Source organism: Hyperoodon ampullatus (assembly GCF_949752795.1).
Source record: "Hyperoodon ampullatus genome assembly, chromosome: 1".
NCBI lineage: Eukaryota > Metazoa > Chordata > Mammalia > Artiodactyla > Ziphiidae > Hyperoodon > Hyperoodon ampullatus.
Window position 1 is genome coordinate 211,465,720 of NC_136914.1, and position 20,075 is coordinate 211,485,794.

At 44.6% G+C, this 20,075-nt stretch overlaps 1 pseudogene across 1 annotated transcript; it reads left to right on the forward strand.

The window, feature by feature from the left end:
- Positions 1-18,937: 18,937 nt before the first annotated feature.
- Positions 18,938-19,837, forward strand: LOC307051709 (lathosterol oxidase-like; annotated as a pseudogene). The gene has a single exon. The product of its transcript is annotated as a lathosterol oxidase-like (transcript).
- The last annotated feature ends 238 nt before the right edge of the window (positions 19,838-20,075 follow it).

Below are 20,075 nucleotides of genomic sequence, written 5' to 3' on the forward strand. Positions count from 1 at the left end.
GCAGACAGCTCATTCCTTGGCTGTGCCTTCCTGTAGAATTCCAAGATTCTGAGTTCTCTTTCCTTCCACTTCCTTCCTCCACTTTTTCTGCCTTTCCTGCTTTCCATTGTACTGCCCCAGCCTTTTCCCCACCCCCACTTCTAACGTCTTGACATCCTAAGAAATTAGACCAACAGCCCCAGAAAAAAAATTTTTTTAATACCTGTATCCTTGACTTTGTGCTGTTTGAGGAATTATTTCCAACCAGTTGATTAGCAAAGCTGATGGAGACTCTGGAGAAAACAGCCCCAGCCTGAGTGTGGGGCTGAATGAAAATCTCTTCGGGGTGCTTGTTTGTGCGGCCAAAGACTGAAGGACTTTGGGTGCTCGGTAGTAACCTCAGAAAAATTCCCCGGGCAGCAGCAACTCTCCCAGCACAGTTTCGAAACACCACAGGAGGAGGAAGCCCTCTTTAATCAAATAATAACCAGTCAGAGATAAGGCCTTCTAGGCCGAGCTCAGCCAGCCAATCACACGCTTCCTCCTGACCGCAAAGGCAAACAGACCCAGGGCTGAGTCTGAGTTTCAGGGCTTGTTATAATTTAATGATGCTGCCGCTGGTGTCTTCTTGGCTTTGCCTGGCGGGATTTTCTGACTAGGAAGTGAAGCCCCAAGCTCAGGAACCTCGCCGTCAGTGGAGGCACCTGGCCCAGGGGCTGCAGCTGAGGACCCTGAGTGATCACGTGGCACCCAGCTCCCCGCACAGGCGCTTCCACATCACCAAGAGGACCCTTGCTGCTGCTGGGAGGCAGGCTTGGGTCAGCAGGGGGTGAGCATATTTGACACCAGCTGTGCAACTCATTGACTGTGACCCTGAAGAGGTGGTGGAGACCCCAGTGAATCGCCCTCACATATTGGAGATGCTTCACATGCATTTCCTAGGGGTCCTTGATTAGCAGTGACTTGGAGCTTTTCTTTATTCTTCAGCCTTCCCAATCACCCTCCCCTTCCAATGCTATCAGTGCTCCATTAGGCCACAGAGGTATCATAAAGAGGGTGGGTTCTGGAAGCTTAGCAGGCCTGGGGGTGAATAATGGCCCTCCATCTCTCCAGCCCTGAACATGCCTCTTAGCCCCTTCCTCGTTGCTGCAAGGATTAAATGGGAGAACTCTGCCACATCCTCGTGAGTTTCTTACGGGTCCTGAGGAGGTGCAAACAAACCCTTAAGAGGTATTGATATATTAGAGGTCAATATCTAAAGGAACGTAAGGAGAACCCCTTTGTTAGGTGAATAACACTAAGCCTCAGCGGAATCCATTTCAGGGCATTTCATCACCCCCGCCCGTTAGCAGTCATTCCCCCTCCCCATACCCCAACCTCCCCATCAGCCATTCACTCAACAATAGCTATTTGGCGTCTCTCACTGGGGGAGCACCAAGGTGAGTTCCCCATCCTCACGAAACCATGTTACAGCACAGGAGGCAGGAGTTTATTAGAGTCCTCAGTGCATGGAGCCAACGGCAGGACAGTGAAGGGGGCTTTGTCACGGAGGATTTGGTCCCGTCCAAAGGGGACAAGGGAGAAACCAGCAACGGCGCACGGAAAATGGACTCAAGTCAGGGGGCCAAGTGCAGCAAAACTTTCCCCAAGGGAACTCCCTACGGGTATCAGACCAGGGGATAAAAGAGGAAAAGCAGAGTTGTATCGCCACTCCTTTTTAAAAAATATATAACAGCCTCATGAAGATTAATTCCCATACCATACAATTTTCCCATTTAAAGTACACCATTCAATGATTTCTAGTATATTCACACAGCTGTACAGAATGAATTTTAGAACATTTCATCACCCCAAAAAGAAACTCCTTCTCATTAGCAGTCATTCCCCATCGCCTGCCCTCCATTCCCACCTCTGCCAGCTCTTGGCAACCACCAATCTACTTTGTCTCCCACGATTTGCCTATTCTGGACATTTCACATAAATGGAATCATACACTATTTGACTTTTGTGACTGGCTTCTTTCACTTGCCATAATGTTTTCAAGGTTCACTTCATTGCTTTTTATTGCTGAATAATATTCCATTGTAAGAATATACAACAATTTGTTTTTCCATTCATCCATTGATGGACATTTGGATTGTTTCCACTTTTTTGCTGTTACAAATAATGCTGCTATGGACATTCTCCACTCCCTTTTATCCAAAAATTCACAATCTCATAGCAGGGAAATAAGAAGGAAACAAAGCAGGTGTGAGAAGTAGCTTTTGAAGGACATCTCTCTAGCCAGAAGAGAGAATATCACAACAGTAGCTGTGCATGATATTCGCACAAATTTTCACAACACATAAAGCACTGTCATACATTCTTATAATAAGAAAAAATAAAAAATAAAAAATTATTTGTATTGCCATTTTAAAGATAAGATCATAAAGAATAAGAAAGTTTGGATAACTTGCCAAAAGTCACCCAGCCAAGAACTGAGCCAGAATTAAGTTCTACGTTCTTTGTACTCCAGCTCTTCACACACAAAACGGGCTTTATTCTTCTCTTACATACTCAGACTTGGCTTCCAGGAAGCGTAGTCCAAGGGAAAAAAAAACAAGAAGAAGAAAGAAAGAAAAAGAGATTTGGCATTATTTATGGAGAAAGTGGCAATTAGGCCAACAAATAGTTGTTACTGTCTGCATTTTAAAAATTTGTACTTAAGGCTCAGAAAGATTAAATATCTTATAAGGCACAGAGCTAGTGAGCCAGTCATTGCTGATTTAAAGGCAGCTAGGTGATTCCCAAACACAGGCTAGATCACCTTGCTTTCTTCCTAACGTCTAACCAAGAGCAGTAACGTGGCTGTTCACATGGAAGGAAGGGTAACTTTGGAGGGGGCACTGCAGATGAGGGTGGGTCTGGGTGAAGAAGATGCCATCCACAGCATGGGGTGTGGAAGGGGATAAGGGAACATGCGAGTCTGAAGATGCAGAGACAGCTATGAAGAGAAGAGCAGGAGGAAAAAAACAGAGAACGTGGGGAGAGTCCAGCTGAAAGGCTGGCCAAGTTCCCAGTTTGTCCCGTGGCCAGGAATGTTTCAACCAAACCCTTGCGGTCACCTGACAAACAATATGAACAGATGTTCTGAGTGGAATGGTGTGGGAAAGATATCAACCAGGGACAGAGCTAGAGAACCCATCCAGCTTCTTATCACCTGTCCAGCCCCAACCAAAGAGCACAGTCCTGCACCACGGGAGAGGGATCCTCCCAGAAGCAGGAGGGCAAAGCTCTCCATGGGGGGAGATGAGACCAAGCAGGCCAGGTGAGCACAGGAGATGGGCCCAGACACAGCTCACCTCCCAGGCAGAGATTCCAGGGCAAAGTACTTCTTACCTGGGAGTAGGAATCACAGAGCGAACAGCAGGGGTGTGGGCATGCCGGAGATCTGGAACCAGCCAGGGGTCTCATGGCTCTGGATCTTGATTCATTGCGCCAAGACCATGCCAACTTTATTTGGTTTCCTTGGGCACGTTACCTGTAGAATTCAGTACACAGCAAGCAAAACTCTGTCAGAAAAATTCAGTTAGAAAATCTCTCTAAGGTTAGGAAGCAGACCCAAGCTAGTCCCAGGCACCTCAAAACTCTGAGCCATCTATAAGATCCACTTCTGGAAAATGAAAGGTTATCTTTAGATCTCCTCCTGCATCAGAGCACCAGGGATTACTGGGCACCAGGATACAGAACGAGGCAAGCACTTATCAGTATGTTCATCTTAGTGGAAAAAAAATACAATATTTATTGGCACCTACCAGATAGGTGACCAGGTCCCAGATAGATGCTTTCCCTGTCACATTTTCTCTTCACAAAAACCTGTAGGGTAGGAATACTTATACCCATTTCACAGGATGAAAGAGTAGAACTCAGAGAGGTTAACCAGCTCGCTTGAGGTCACACAGTTAATATGTGGCAGAGCAGGAACTTGAGGCTAAGATCATCTGACTCCAAAGCCCATGAACTTTCTGTTATTTCATGTTACCACTTTCTTCTTAGATTCATTTTTTCTCTTTCTGACAAGCTGTCACTTATTCACATTCTTCCTTCAGTGATTTTTCTAGCACTCCCAAAATCATGTGTGTGCATGTGTGCATATATAACATGTATGCATCTAGGTTCGTGCTCATACATATCTGTGAGAATACATATCTGTTTACATATATTCATATGTATGCCTCCTTGCTTTTAGGTATGTGTGCTCTGTTGCCTTCAGAGAAGGGTACAAGTGCCATTACTTTTAACTTCCTTGAGGCTGTCTGTCCTGAGATGGTTGATGGCACCTGTCAGCTACTGAGCAGAGAATTTGGCTCCTATGACCAGGGTTATTTCCCTACTGCAGGCATCTTCTGAGGACCTGGTCCTGGGATGGGGCTTTCCTAAGTGTCCCTGAACGGGACGCTCAGGCTTAAGATTCTCAAAAATAGAATTTTTCGGGCTTCCCTGGTAGCGCAGTGGTTGAGAGTCAGCCTGCCGATGCAGGGGACACGGGTTCATGCCCCAGTCCGGGAAGATCCCACATGTTGCGGAGTGGCTGGGCCCGTGAGCCATGGCCGCTGAGCCTGTGCGTACGGAGCCTGTGCTCCACGACGGGAGAGGCCACAACAGTGAGAGGCCCGTGTACAGCAAAAAAAAAAAAAAAAAAAAAAGAATTTTCAACAAGTAAGAGGAGATCAGAGAATTCTGGCCCAAACCTAGAACCAGCAAAAGGCAAATGCTGGTCCACTTTGGAATTGTTCTACCTGCTCTCCAAAGTCCTCTCATATTTATTTTCATCGTGACAAACCTTTCAGAGCCAGCAATCGTCAACTCCATTTCACATAAAGGGATTAAAACTCCAGCAATCGTGCTTGGATATGACAGCTCCTGACTTCTGTACCACCATTAGCTGTGTGGTCTTGGGCAGGTTCCTTAAGCACTCCACCCTTCTACTCATCTTTATTTGTTTATTTATTTTTGGCCTGCATGGCGCAGCTTGCGAAATCTTAGTTTCCCAACCAGGGATCGAACCTGGGCCCACAGCAGTGAAAGTGCAGAGTCCTAACCACTGGACCACCAGGGAATTCCCCTATCTCCTCGTCGTTAAAACAGAAGTGCTCCGTAGGGCTGCTCTAAGCATTGGCTGTGTTAAGATATGTAAACTCTTAGAACAGAATGTGGCACATGCCAAGCTCACAATAAATGTTGGCAATATACCCTCTCAGTCCTGGTGTCCAGTGGAGGTGCCCAACAACTCTGCGGCCCACAGAGCTTCAAGCCCTGGCTCCCCGCTTCTCAAGACAATCCATCTAGTAGTAGTCGGTCCAGGCAACTCCTTCTGAAGGCTTTTTGTTCACACAAGCGAGTGTGCACTATGTTCTTAGCCTCTTCTCATTTCAACAGTTGATCGTTGAGTACTCAAGGCAATCCTGCCTTGAATATAAACTTTCAGTGCCTCCTCAGTGTGTCTATGTACTGGGATTAGGTCCCTGAAACCACAGACTCTGGAGCCAGATGGCCTGTCTTCAAATCGCAGCTCTGCCACTTATAGGCTATATGACCACGGTCACATCACTCTACCGTTTTGTGCCTTAGCTTTCTCATCTGTAAAATGGGGATAATAATGGTGCTCATAGGGTCATTGTGAGGATCAAGTGAGTTAACTTACGTAAAGTTCTAAAAACAGCTCCTGGATGGGACTTGCCTGGTGGTCCAGTGAGTAAGATTCCATGCTCCCAATGCAGGAGGCCTGGGTTCCATCCCTGGTCTGGGAACTAGATCCCGCATGCATGCCGCAACTAAGGAGCCTGCATGCCACAACTAAGATCCTGAGTGCCGCAACTAAGACCCAATAAAGCCAAAAAAAAAAAAAAAAAACCCCCCAAAAAAAACCAGCTCCTGGTATATTAAAGTCTATATTAGTATTGTCATCATGACTCATTTTTACTACAGATTTTTTAAATTTTTAATTACGGTAAAATACATATAGCATAACATTTACCATTATTACTATTTTAAAAAATTTCTATTGAAATATAGTTGATGCACAATATTACATAAGTTATAGGTATACCATATATAATTCACAATTTATAGTTATTGTAAAATATTGGCTATATTCCCTGCATTATACAATATATCCTTGTAGCTTATTTTAAACATAATAGTTTGTACCTCTTAATCCCCTACCCTTATATTGCCCCTCCCCCTTTCCCTTCATCATCATCATTTTTTTGTTTATTTGTTTTTTGGGGGGTTTTTTGTTTGTTTTTTTACACCTTTGTTGGAGTATAATTGCTTTACAATATTGTGTTAGTTTCTGCTGTATAACAAAGTGAATCAGCTATATGTATACATACATCCCCATATTCCCTCCCTCTTGCATCTCCCTCCCACCCACCCATCCCACCCTTCTAGGTGGTCATAAAGCACAGAGCTGATCTCCCTGTGCTATGCGGCTGCTTCCCACTAGCTATCTATTTTACATTTGGTAGTGTATCTATGTCCATGCCACTCTCTCACTTTGTCCCAGCCTCCCCTTCCCCCAACTGTGTCCTCAAGTCCGTTCTCTACATCTGTGTCTTTATTCCTACCCTGCCACTTGGTTCATCAGTACTATTTTTCTAGATTCCGTAAATATGTGTTAGCATCCGGTATTTGTTTTTCTCTTTCGGACTTACTTCGCTCTGTGTGACAGACTTCACTCTGTGTGACAGACATCCACCTCATTACAAATAACTCAGTTTCGTTTCTTTTTATGGCTGAATAATATTCCATTGTATATATGTGCCACATCTTCTTTATCCATTCATCTGTCAATGGACATTTAGGTTGCTTCCACGTCCTGGCTATTGTAAATAGTGCTGCAATGAACATGTCTCTTTTTGAATTATGGTTTTCTCAGGGTATATGCCCAGTGGTGGGATTGCTGGGTCATATGGTAGTTCTATTTTTAGTTTTTTAAGGAACCTCCATACTGTTCTCCATAGTTGCTGTATCAATTTACATTCCCACCAACAGTGCAGGAGGGTTCCCTTTTCTCCACACCCTCTCCAGCATTTATCATTATCATCATTTTTAAGTGTACAGTTCAGTGGCATTAAGTACATTCACATTATTGTGCAAACATCACCACCATCCCTCCACAGAACATTTTCCATCTTGCAAAATTCGAACTCTGTACCCATTAAACAACAGCTCCTCATTTCCCCGCCTCCCAGGCCCTAGAAACCATTGTGCTACTTTCTGTCTCTGTGAGTTTGACTACTCTAGGTAGTCATGATGTAAGTGGAATTATACAGTATTTGTTCTTTTGTAACTGGCTTATTTCCCTTAGCATTAATGTCTTCAAGGTGCATTCATGTTGTAGCCTGTGTCAGAATTTCCTTCCTTTTTAAGGCTGTACAATATTGTATGTATATACCACATTGTGTTTATACATTCATCCATCCATGGACACTTGGATTGCTTCCATCTTTTGGCTGTTGTGAATAATGCTGCTATGAACATGGGTGTACAATATCTCACTGAGTCCCTGATTTCAATTCTTTTGGGTATATACCCAGAAGTGGAATTGTTGTATCATGTCATAATTCTATGTTTAATTTTTTGAGGAACTGCCATTTTACATTCCCACTAACAGCGTTCAAGGGTTCCAATTTCTCTACATTCTCCCAAACACTTGTTATTTTCTGGGATTTTTTTGTCTGTTTTGTTTTGTTTTTTTCATAGTAGCCATCCTGATGGGTAAGAGATGGTATCTCATTGTGGTTTTGATTTGCATTGTCCTAATGATTAGCGATGCTGGGCATCCATTCATGTGCTTATTGGCCATTTGTACATCTTCTTTGGAGAAATGTCTATTCAAGCCCTTTGCCCATTTTAAAATCAGGTTGTTTGTTTTTTTGTTGTTGAGTTTTCATCACGATTCCTAAGCACTGACCCCTGTAATTTATATTATTTGGAGCTTGGTATCATTCAGAAGATAAAAATTGCTCATTTTCCAAATGGCTTACAAGGAAAAAACCAACTGAAAATTGCTGACAGAAAATGAAAGGAAAGGCCAAGCTATTGAATTCAGTGCCTTTTCTTCTTTGTACTTGTACAAACCCTGAGACACAAGGGTATTAGCATGAAATAGTGTTTGCTACCAGAATAAAAACACTTCCTGCTGCTGAATAATTGTCCAGGGAATTTTATATGAATGGCCAGTACTCTGAGGGAATTAATACAGATCTTGAGACATAAAGACCGTTAGTAATAATATGAACTGATAAGACTGACAAAATTCAACTCAAAAGGTCAGTAATTGGAAATTATAAAAGCTACCACATAACCAAGTCAAAAGTGTATAAAAAAAAGATGCAAGACCTGTGTGTATGCAAGACAGATTTTATATGTTTGTGTGATGTTATGTGTAGATTGTGTAAGAAAGAAAGAATATATGTGTTGAGTGTTAAAAAATTCAGGTAATGTAATTTAATTCTATTCAAAAGAAGAAGAATTGGGCAATTCAAGAATTGGGATTCTGTTTGGTCCTTTGTTACTGAGACTAATTATTTAAGTAAGCATTTTTCCCTTGATATAGATCCTGAACATATGAAAATGTCACTGCATTTCATGGCAGAAATTCACTAAATATCATTTCCCATGCAAAGTGTCCTATGAAAGCAGAACTAACACACACAACTAATATGTTTCTTGGTTTTTCTAATTAGACTGGAAAGTCTGGGGTCAGAAATCATGCTTTGAGGTTCTTTTATTTTCCCCCACATTGCCTAGCAAAGATCATACACATTATAATATGAACATGACTGTGGTTAGCTACTAGACTAAGCACTCTATATAAAACTCTAACAGCCCTGCAGGATAGATATCGTTATGCCCATTTGACAGATAAGAAAATTGAGGTTCAGGAAATTTAAATGCGTGATACTAGTATTGTGGATGTGTCTTAAAAGAAGAACAGCATCCTTATTCTTCAGAGATATATACTAAAATATTCACCAGTGAAATTATATGATGTTGGGGATTTGCTCCAAAATAATACAAGATGGTGGAGCTAGATGAGGCTAAAGGTGAAACAATATTCGCCGTGAGCTGCTAATTGTTGAAGCTGGTTGATGTGTGTGTTCATGGTCTATTATATGATTTGTTATTCTATTTTTTCATGTTTTTTTCTATGTATATGTTTTTTTCTATTTTTTTTTTTTATGATGAATGGAAAGAAAAGACTTCCTACTACCACATCGTGCTTCACAGAGCTTAACAGATATACGGTAGTGAAGTGAATGGCTTTGCCACTGTTGTGCCTCACCATGGATATTAGCAGGACTTCCATTGTTAGGAGCCCCACAAAAAGTCACACATACTTCTACAGGTTAGTTTTTTGAAATGACTCATCAGACTACAAGGCCCTTCAATATTATAAGCTTGTTGATGACCCACATAATTACTGTTCCTGACATGGAGCCTCATGGTTGGTAGGTACTTGGTGAATGCTGAAAGGATGGAGGCATCACGTGGGCATGGGGAAGGCTGAAACGATGCAGAACACCTGGCACACACGTCCATCATATTGCCTAACGGGAACATCCCAAGCTTTCCTCCAGGGATCCCTCTTTGAACCACCAGCACACATCGCTCCCCACGATTTCAAACTGCTCCATCACTCACCTGTTATTATTACCTCTGCCATTATTTAACACACATTCCCTCGCTCAGGTGTGCATGTGTGGTCTTCCCATCTAGATCATGAGCTCCCTGGGGGATGGGAACAATGTTCTTCAGATCTCTGTAGCCTCCAGGCCGAGCATGGAACCTGACACAGGGTGTGCAGGCAAACACTGCACGTTGTGGCAGCCACAGAGGTGCACAGCTCAGCTTCACCTTCAAGAGAACCTGCTGCAGGAGCATGGTTGACTGACAGCCTCTAGGTGCGCCTCTTTGGACCACCGCACATTCCCACCAAGGCCACACTTCCCCCAGGCTGCTGCTGGCTAGGGGCTGGGCACAACGGCGGCCCTAGAGCCAGTCCTTTCCTGCCCCCTGGGGCATCCCTCCATCAGTCCAGCAGAGACGTTCCAGAGCTGCACTGTGGTCTGAGGCTCTTCCTACCCAATGCTCCCTTCCCTCTCTCCTTTCACAGGATTCAGACCTGCATCCTGGTCCAAGGCCTGCCTACTTCCGCTCACTCCCCCTTTATCCTTCAGAAGTGTTACCCCCGATAAATCTCATCCACATCCACTCCTTTAGCACCTGTTTCTCCGAGGACCCCAACAATCAAAGTGCCTGAGGTCCACTAACACCCAGGGACTTCCATACTTCCTTACACATGAAAAAGATGCTACTGACCTCCCAGTTTACATTGGAAGCAATGTAAATAAATTAATTCTGCACCGAACTAAGCTGTTCTCTTCTATGCTGAAGCCACAAGCTGCAGTAGAGTCAATCAGGGCCCCCTATTCAGTTACATACGACCATTGTGACCTTGAGCAAAGCGCTTTCCTTCATGGTGCCTCATTTTCTTTATTCTTTAAATGAGGCTAATAAGATCTTCCTTATGTTGAAATAAATTTCTAGGCCCAAGATGGAGACACTCCTGTCTGGGGTGTCATGGTCAGCAAACTGAATCTTAGATAATGTTCATTTCCCTGTTAATGCTCTGCTTGTATAACCACTCACCCAATCCCCAGGCACCAAGCCACCTCTGGGCTCTATACTTATTCCCTTTTCCCTTATTAAGGAAGGTCATCAATGGGCAGAGGATGGGAGGGGAAGGAAAAGGGATTTGCAGAGCACAGGAATTAGAACCCAGAGGCTGAAGGGGAGTGGGGAGCCGTTTCCCACTGGAAGTATAAAAGGAGGCTTGGAAGAGATGTGGAAAAGGATCACCAGGCCTGGCATAAAAAAGCCAGGTTGCACCCTGAACCCGTATGACCTTGGGCACGCCCCTCTCCCTCCCTTGAGCGTTTCCATAAAAGGCAGTTGGTAGCCTAAGTGACCTCCAAATCCCTTTATGTGCAGACATCCATGATCCTTTCTAACCCAGCCAGCATCTTCCTCCTTTACTTCTTGTGGACCCTCTCCTGATGCCTCTATAAGAAAATGACTTACGGTGTTTCCGTAAATGTGGTCTCTGCATAAAGGAGAGTCCGTTAAACATGAACTTTTACTTCTTAAGGACAATTAGTTCGGGGGATGAAGGAGCATAACAGAATTTGTTTCTCTGTTCTCTTCTTTCCAACTAAGCCCTGAGGCCTCTCTCCTGCTTCATCCTCCCCCTGGCACCTCGTCTTCCTGGATCCCAGCCACTGGCTGTCCTTGTTCTCCTCTTGCTCAATTGATTCACCTAATGGGCTGTGAGGCCAAAGCCCCTTCGGCTCCTACAGTCACCAAGTGGCCTTGGCTTTTAGCTCCCACCAGGGAGAAGCCAACAAGACTAACCTCTCAAGTGATTTCTTCCTTGTTGTGCTGGTCCCCATGGATGAAGAAGATGGATTGAGCCAGGCAAACAAGACATGAACTGAAGATACTCATTGAACAGTTGGCTCTCATCCTGCTGCTGCAAGTGGACAGGCAGAGGTCAAGGTTCCCACCCCCACCCCCAACCATTGCCCAATGACACACCAAGGACAGCTACATGGTGACTTTTGGAACCACAAACAGTTCGGATCAATTTGTTGTGAAGACTTATTGGGCAACCACACTACCCACTTCCCTCTTTGTCTGCCTTGCCGTGAGGCTCCCTGCTGACCCACCGCTTGCTCAGACAGGCAAGAACACCAGACCCTCAATTATAAGAGACCATATGACCAAGCATAGTTCAACTAATTGACCACCTCCCATTTGTTATCAGGAGAAGACATGAACAGTGCCATAGCTGCCTCACTAATCATTTCCAGATCTTTTCAAACAAAACCTTTCTTTCAAAAGGTTCATCTTACCACTGGAGTGAGATATATTGCAGGTAACAATAATTAAATGATGGATGATGGGCAGCTGGAAATATTCCTTAAACAAAAGAGTACAGTAGGGTCATTTTGACCACTCTGCTTAGCATTTTAAAAAACAAACATCGTTTTGTGTTCGTGAATTCTGTAAAGATGTCTAAATCAATAGTCTCAGCAATTCTTACACATTCTGTAACCAAGAAATCAGAGAATTAAAATCAGACAATCAAACCACTCATTTATTGAGTACCTACCTTTCACAAAGCACTGTGCTATGGGTTGGTACACAGAAATACACAGCTCAGCTCTTGACTTGGGATGGTAAGTTGGTCACTGAAGGGGGTTTGAAGACAGAAAAATTACAAACCTACATAAAAATAATTGAGTGAAGATAGCCAGATGTTATGAACTCCCACTGAAATGAACATCTGAAATAGGTACCTTCCTGGATTAAGCATATTAGTGTGAACATGGCCCCACCAAGTTCAAATATGAGAATTGGTAATTTTGCAGGGAGCATGGAGAGATAAAGGGCAGACTTGTATAATGCTGGATTTTATACACATCTCAAATCAGTTAGGAGAGCAATCACAGATAGTAACAGTAAAACTCACAAATAGTGGTTTAAACAAGTATGGAGCATATTTTTCTCACTCCAGTTCAGAGCTAGAGAAGTTATCATGAAAATCATCAACAGTTTCTACTATTTTCCTGCTATACTCTCCTTTGCTTGTGGATTTTGTCCTCGTATTTTCAAAATGGCTGCTGCAGTCCAGGCATCACGTCCAAGAGGAAAAAGAAATGGTAGCGTAAAAAAAAAAAAAAAAAGAAATGGTAGTGTAAATGGCAAAAAGTCTTCTTTTTTTAAGTTATTGTCTTTTTATTTGGGAAGAGAAGGCTTTCTCAGGTAACTGCCTTTGTCCTATTGATCAGAATAAATAACATGACCACCCTCAGCAACAAGGGAAGTTGAGTATTTTTCACTTTTCAGGCTCCATAGTAGAGAAAAGCAAGGGAGAAGGTGATTTAAATAAGTTTCACTGGAGCTACTGCCATATTCCATCACATAATAATCATGTTATATATGAAATGTACTTGATTTTAAATGGTCATATGATGAGAGACTATTTCCCTGGCCTCACTGAATATACAACATGGCTCAATTTTTATCCTTTTAAGAATAGCTTTTATATATAATTATATTTTATATATATTAGGAATATGCTTTTAAAGAATAGTTAGGTACATATTCTATAGTGATTACCTCTGAATTGTAAAATTACAGATTTTTAAAATTTCTCTGTGTTATCTGGGTATTTTTGTTCATTTTATTTTTTTAGTTCTCTATAGCAAAAGTGTATTATTTTGTAGTAAGAAAGCAAAAACAATTTCTCTTAAGTAAGAATGTTCATGATGGTTTATGACATATTGTCAAATGAGAAAGCAGTATATATGACATGTTCCCAAATTTCATAAGAATATATGAGCGAAGCAAAAGCCTGGAGATTTGCCTCTGAGTGCTGGGAATATAGATTGTTTTAATTTCCTTGAAATTCTGCTTTTTGGTATTTTCCAAACTTATCACAGTAAAAAATATTAGCAACAAACAGCTATCTAAGGTTAAGAAGCTCTCTGCCTGGTCCTGGAGGAAAGACAGCCTTTGAGCATCACTGAACAGGCTTTGAGAATAAACTGCAGAAAAAAAAGCAAAGCATTCACCGGAGGAACAGGCCTGGTTTGTTAAGACCATAAAGGATATAGGAAAATGCTTCCCTCCCTCCCTGTTTCCTTTCTCCAAAAGCACTTTCTGCTGGGAAATATTAAACTCCCTTAACATCTTCAGGGGATTCTCAAGTCCAAGGCTCAGAGCCCGTCAGAGGGGTATTTGTTCCTTTCTGGTGCATCAGCTGTGAAACGTGGCTTATTGTTTTTCAGCAAATATGGCCACCGGAAGGGACGCTTTCCCAGCCTCCTTTCTTTCCAGGAGTGGGAGAAGCTAGGGAGCAGAACAGTGGCTGATGGCTCCTTTGCCTTTCAGGTGGCCCAGTGCACATTCAAATCCAGCAACCATTTCCTTCTCTCTCTCTCTCCTTCTCTCTCTTTCTCTTTTCTTTCTTTCCACTGCTTTCTCCCAGAAAGCAAGAGGCCATCTACAATTCTCCTGGATGTGCAGAGCCAGATGCTATAATTCCAAAGGCCTGGGAAATTAACAGTCTGGTAAAAGATGCCCCCCTACTGGGTCAGTCTCAGTGACAGACAGCCCATTCCTCAGGCGTTTGCTCATTCATTCATTCATTCATTCACTCACTCATCCATCCATTCAGCCACAGTGCCTGGTCTGGAGATACAGTGAGAACAAGACAGACAAAATGTGGGAGTTTATATCTGGGGGGCATGGGGGTGGGGGAGCCAGACAATAAGAAAAAAGGAAACACAGCAAAGGAAGACACATGGTCTAAAGAACGTAAAGCAGGGTAACTTTCTAGAGAGTCATAAAGGAGCAGGATAGTCAGGCAAGGGTCTTCCAGGAGGTGACATTTGAAATGAACTTGAACAGTGGGAAGTGGGGGAACCATGAGAAGCTCAAGCATGACATAGACAGGCTACAGCAGGAGATGAGATCAGAGCACTGGAAGCACGGGGTCTTAGAGCCTGTGGGGAAGAGGACACGTGACCATCGACAGGGTACTGGGAAGCCAGAGCCAAGGGCTGCAAGCAACCATCCAGCTGTCAGCAACTATTTTCCAGCCCTGCTGGATGGGGAACAGAGAAGACTCCATTAGAAGTGTCTTATTTCCTAGGAGCATCCAGCCTCAGGAGACAGAAATGATGCTTAACGCAATTATGGAAGAATTTAGGGCTAGCTCTGTGGCTTTGATTCTACACAAAGGCATTTGGAGAAGGTGAGATCAGTGTTAGCAGAAGCATTCAGAGGATTTCATGGGGGGTGGGTGGGGAGGAGGGAGCTAGACATAGGCAAGGGGAAGGGTCATATCAGGCGGTGAAGGCTTAACTGCACACACACACCCCTCCTTCCGTTGCAAATGCCTTCAACCATTCACAGCTCTCTTTCTCACTCACCTTCGTCTCCAAAACCTTCTCAGACTAGCATTCCAGGCAGATGCCTCCAGTTAATCAGTTAGCAAAGGAGGAGAAATCTCAGCCTAAGCCAGAGGGAGTAGATCAGGGAAACTGGGGGGAGAAAGTGCCTCCCAAATCGAGAGGCCTAAGGACCAAGTGGGAGTTCCCCAAGTGAAGATGGGAAAGATGCTGGTTCCAAACAGAAGCACAGCACGTGTGAGGGATAGATGTGGGGAAGGGGGCAAGTGATTCCATGTGGCCAGGGTTATAAAGTGCAGGGGGCAGAAGGGCTGCAGAGATGAACACAGAAGGCGGTGAGAGTTAAAGGAAGAATTGGGACTTTATAGGAGATTGGTGGAGAGGCTTTGAAGAGCTTAAGCAGCTGGAGCGGGAGTGGGGGGGTGATCCTAGTCTAGCTCCAACCATCACTCTAGCTGCTCTGCAAACCTGGGAGGACACAGGATAGGGGGCTATTGCAGGAGGGCGTTGGTTGGGGTGGGGAGTTGGGTCAGGGTGGTGTCCAGGAGAATGGAGACAAGTGGGTGGCTCGGAGGCAATTTAGGACAGGGAATTGCTCAAAACTGGTGACTAGACGTGTGTAGAGAAGAAGGTCAAGGATGGAGTCTGGCTTCCTCACATGAGTCCTCTGATCCTCCCACTGACAAGGGAGAAATGGAAACGGACAAGTCCAACTGAGCTGGGCATTCAGATGTAAAATACCGACAGGAAGCCATCGGTGCCTGAAGCTTTGCAAAAGATGTTCACATCTCTGCTGAGAACTTGACACACCAGATATTCAGCTGTTTCTCACTTCCGCTTTAGGTCTCAGGCAAATTGTACACAAAGGCTTTTACATCTCAGGCATCTCCTTGTAAAGGCACTGAGCAGTAGCCCAGCCTTTGAAAACCACTAGATATTGTAATTTGCCAGTGGATGATCTTTGCAGAGGATCAGCCTAAGGCTCAGAGAGGCTGGGAATGTCATTCAAGGTCACACAGCAAGTTGGAGGTGAGTAGAGAGTTAGAACAAACCAGTCCCAATTTATTAGACCACTTGCTAATCAGGCCCCAAACAAACCCAACATCTTAAGTTACGCTGTTGCCTGCCTTAGCACATTTAAGCAACCGTGGCAAGTGTAGAAGAAAATGACAAAGCCCTCGTCCTCTATGTGTTGTGTCAACACCTCTACTGGACCCCCTTGCACGTTATAAACAACCCTCAGGGTTTGCCCTGCAGAGACAGATGGGTGGGCAGGGATCTACAACATTTATGCATATACCAATTCCTCCAGCTTCTACTTCTCCCTTCCTTGATGAGCTTTTAAAACCTAAAAGAGGGGCTTCCCAGGTGGCGCAGTGGTTGAGAGTCTACCTGCCGATGCAGGGGACACGGGTTCGTGCCCCGGTCCGGGAAGATCCCACATGCCGCGGAGCGGCTGGGCCCGTGAGCCATGGCCGCTGAGCCTGCGCTTCCGGAGCCTGTGCTCCTCAACGGGAGGGGCCACAGCAGTGAGAGGCCCGCGTACCGCAAAAAAAAAAAAAAAAAAAAAAAATCCTAAAAGAAGGTAGAGTGGAGTGTGTTCAGATTCCGAAACATGACATTTGAACGGTACCTCACTCCCAGGATGGAGCTGTGAGCTGAGGTAACACCTCTGTATCTCAGCTTCCCTAGTGGCTCCTCTCAGCAGGCATCTGAGCACCTACCGCGGACGGGACTGCCATCAGCGCTGCACTTGTTACCCATCACACTGCTGTTCGGGCAGCCTCTGCACTTTATGCAGACAGGAAGGAAAAAAAAAAAAAGTTTTTTTAAAGTTTGCCTTTTCCGGAACTCTAGGCGCTTTGGGGCTGACCTCCTCGTGTGGGGCATGCAGATTCAAAGGAGCTGATGAGACATCGAAAGATCTGGGGCTGGGAAGATGCAGGGGAGGAGGAAACTGGCTTCTCACAGGCTGGGAAATCCCCACCGGGGTTGAGCCCAGAAAGCAGACAGTGACTATGACAAGCCAGACAATATAGACTTTCCCCATTCCCCACATCATTCATTCATTCATTTATTCATCCATTGATTCAACAAGTATTTTCACAACATCTTTTTTTTTTTTTTTTTTTGTGGTACGCGGGCCTCTCACTGTTGTGGCCTCTCCCGCTGCGGAGCACAGCCTCCGGACGCGCAGGCTCAGCGGCCACGGCTCACGGGCCCAGCCGCTCCGCGGCATGTGGGATCTTCCCGGACCAGGGCACAAACTCGTGTCCCCTGCATCGGCAGGAGGACTCTCAACCACTGCGCCACCAGGGAAGCCCCACAACATCTTGCAAAGCATTCTGGGTGCTGGGGCTACACTAGCAAACTCAACAGATCAAAATCTGTTCTCCTGTAGCTGATATTATGGTGGGGAAGACACATGATGAAAAAGGATGGCCAATGTTAGGTAGCGATACAAGCTGGGGGCAAACCTAGGTCAAGGAAGGAGACAGACTGGGAGGGTGGTATGTGAGGGGGAAGAGGAGGGGTGTTGAGGCAGGCCAGGAAGTCTTCCTGCAAGAAGTGAGTTTTCATCAAAAACTAAGGGCAGTGAGGGAGCTAGCCCTGCCGGTGACTAGGAGAAGAGCATTCCAGGCAGAGAAACAGAAAACGCAAAGACCCTGGAATGGGAACATGCTTGGAGCATTAGAGAAATGCCGAGTCGACCGTGAAGGCTGGAGTAGAGTGAGTGGGGGTGAGGGTAGGAGTAGGCAGGGTGGTGATCATCCAAAGTACAAAACTGCTTCATTTTTATGTTGAGGTCAGAACAGCCTCAACACATAGGGACAAGAGGGCCAGTAGACTTTGGGGGGACATAGGCATTATACTTGTTCACCCCCATAACACTACCAGTAAGGAAAGTGAGGCTCAGGAGAGGGAAAGGAATTGTCCAAGATCATACAGCTAGGTTGATAAGAACCTGAATTTGAACTTGTGGCTATTGGATCAAGCCTCTGCTCTTCCCACTACAGCTAGCTAAAAAAGCGGGCAGTCGGGGGATGAGAACGAGAGTCAAGTACTGGGAACAATCCAATTGTCCTGTGTCAGTCTGCAACACCTGGGTAGGTTGTAGGACTCCAGAGAAGGAGCCACCAGCTGTGTGTCCAGGCAGAGAGGATCTCAAACAGCCTCACAGCTATCCCTCAGCCTTGCCTGGCAGGGACCCCTGCACACTGGGAGGCAGGGAAGTTTCAAGGAGAATCCCTGCTGGAAAAGGAGGTAACCTAGCTGCATCCTGCCTGATGGACTCCTATACCTGCAATCTTGGGGAATGAGGCTGTCTCAGAAGATGCCAGTGTGGGTAGGGGATGATCCTGGAGACAGATGTATTCTCAGGCTTGTAGACCCTGAATTGCACAGGATGGTTCTCAAAATAGGAATTTAACTTAGTTATAGAAAAATAAAGAAACGTATACCTCTTTCACAGCTTAGTTTTTGGACTAAGTTTCATTCCTACTGTGAGATCTCTCACCAATTACTCATTCATATATCTCACATATTTTTTTTTTTTTTTTTTTTTTTTTGCGGTACGCAGGCCTCTCACTGTTGTGGCCTCTCCCGTGGCGGAGCACAGGCTCTGGACGCGCAGGCTCAGTGGCCATGGCTCACGGGCCCAGCCGCTCCGCGGCATGTGGGATCTTCCCGGACCAGGGCACGAACCCGTGTCCCCTGCATCGGCAGGCGGACTCTCAACCACTGCGCCACCAGGGAAGCCCTATCTCACATATATTTATCCAACAGTTTTTGTGGCAGGCACTGTTCTAGGTGTTAGGAGTACTTCAGTGAACAAAAGAGACAATCAAAAAGTAATAGAGAGTAGCTGGAGCAGCCGGGGCCCTGCAGGAACCTAATCGGCAGTGGGCGGTGGACCCTCTCTAGGGGCTAAGATGGATCTTGTACTCAAGGCTGCAGATTATTATTTTTTTACACCATACATATATCCAGCCACATGGCCAGAGGACAGCATCTTCCGACAAGCTGTCAGTTTCCTGATTATAACAAATCTTGGTGCTTATATCCTTTATTTCTTATTCACAACGCTGAGTTATTATTTTGTCTATGATCATTCATTAATGAAACACCCACAATTTTTAAAGAACCAAGTCTATCGAGAGATTATGCATTCTGTCCAGTCAATGCTATGGATAAGCATCCCCACGGCCTCAGTGTTCCTGCTAGAGGTGAGAGGTTACAGCAAACTATATGACAGCATGGAGGAGTTTCCATACGGCTGGTTTTGATTCGTTGCTAGTGTACTGTCCTTTCTCTTTTTCACTGACATGCTGATCTACTGGATTCACAGAGGCCTTCATCATAGACTTGTATATAAGCACTTACATAAACCTTATCATATCTGGAAGATTCCAACTCCATTTGCAAGTCATGCTTTTCATCCTCTGGATGGCTTCCTTCAGGGTCTACATTACCACATACACCCATTTATCTTCCCATTACACAAGGTAGTTTATTTAGGTTTGTACGTCTTGGTCAATATCTGGACAATTTCTATTCATGATGGTGATTTTCGTGTTCCCTATATCTTCAGGCCATTTATTAATGGCTCAGCTCATCCTACAGACCACCACATGCTCTTTGACTATAACTATGGACAGTATTTCACATTGTGGGATAGAATCAGAGGCTCACTCAAAAATCCCTCCTCCTTTGAAGGGAACAGACCACTTAATTATGTGAAGAAGATGACAGAAGAAAAGCGCAACAGCCATGCGGTAAGTGGTTGTAAAAATGAAAAATTATTCAATGGAGAGTTTACAAAGACTGAGTAGATTGTTACCCAAATATTAAATATTTTTAATCAAGTAAAATAATCTACAGCCAGGACCATAGCAAGTGAACAGTATCATTTGAAAATCAGTATTGTGGGTACAGGTGAGGAACGACCATAATGGTAGAACAAGGGAACATGCCGTGAATGCCATGACCTTAACCTCGTGCTCAAAATACTGAATGTTGGTCTAAGGGAGAAGTTGTGTCTTTCCAGCCAGTAGATCTGTAATTTGTATA